Below are 1,455 nucleotides of genomic sequence, written 5' to 3'. Positions count from 1 at the left end.
TTCTCAAAACATTTTCTCTCCACTTAAACCCCCGGCATTAGGTCCTCATTTAAAGTGTTTAAGCTATTGTTAATCAGCCTTCCTCAGCTTTCTGAGTGAAAGTTAGATAACTCACAGTGTACCAAATGTACCCTGAAACACAAAAATAATTCTAAAGAATATTTCTCAATCTTCACCTCTATAGGTCTTCCCTTTTGCTGCAGAGAAATTTTAAAAATAATAATTTAGAATAGCTTGTTTATGAGATGTCACCAGCTGTAGATTCATTTGCTAATTAATGATTCAGGCAAAATCAGCATGTAAATCCAGTGATAACCAGTTTATAATTATAAGTTCTTTCCTTCTCATAAACCTTATAAATTACAGACAATTTTAGAATTTTGACTCATCATTGAGTACTGAATAGACTCTTTGAGCAATTCTGATCATGATTTCAACAAGTACACCCACATGAAACAAAAACCTTTCTTTTGTTCCCCCCACCCCTTATCTCCCAGGCCAAGTCACCGCCTGAGCCTCGTGGTTCTCCTTCTGGAACAATCTTCATGCCCCACACGGCTGGTCCCCGCACCAGACGACTTTGGGACCGTGACAACAGTCTCGTAAGCTGGTCTCCTTGGCACCACTCTTGCTCCGTAGTAGTCAAAACCATGAGCCCAAAGGCATCCATATCCCATTCCCCAAAAGGCACGAAAATGTCTCCTAATATGGCAAAAGGGGCCTTGCAGATGGCATCAAATGAAAGATTCTGAGGCAGAGAAATCATTCTGGACTCTCTGATTGGCTGGCTTGAAAGTACCCACAAGGTGGGGCTTAATCAAGGGTAACGTAGCAGCGTGGAATTCTAAACCCGAATGAAGGCTGAACATGATGGTGGGACAAGAGGAAATAGAGGAAAGAACCAGGAGGCAAAGGACATTTATAGAGGCCCAAATACAGGCATGTAAAAATGTAAATATATATTTAATGAGAGGGGAATAGAATTATGTACTCATATCTATATGTTAAGAACTAAGGTTGAAGATGGACCTTGGGCCTTGACTCAAGTACTCCCTCAACACAAGAACACTTTGCTCTAACAATCCGCATTCTGTGATGCTCACCTTCCTGACGCGATCACTGAAGACAAAGTGAGTGTATAAGCAAATGTGGTGAAAAAAGCTAATGGTGCCCAGCTATCAAAAGCTATAGTATCTGGTGTCTTAAAGGCTTGAAGATAAACAAGCTGCCATCTAGCTGAGGAGCAGCAAAGTCCACATGGAAGAGACACACCAGCCTGTGTGATCATGAGGTGTCAATGGAAATGGTTATCAGGCATCTAAGACCCAGAACAAAATCATACCCAATGTGAATGGGGAGGTGGGTGGCATGGAGTGGAGACCCAATTCCCATCTGTAGACAATTGGACATCCCCTCACAGAGGAGTCACAGGGAAGAGATGAGCCAGTCAGGGTG

Source organism: Echinops telfairi, unplaced genomic scaffold (genome assembly GCF_000313985.2).
Source record: "Echinops telfairi isolate 266 unplaced genomic scaffold, ASM31398v2 ScPeMD7_9;HRSCAF=40, whole genome shotgun sequence".
Taxonomy (NCBI): Eukaryota; Metazoa; Chordata; class Mammalia; order Afrosoricida; family Tenrecidae; genus Echinops; species Echinops telfairi.
Note: the sequence above shows the minus strand (reverse complement) of the source record.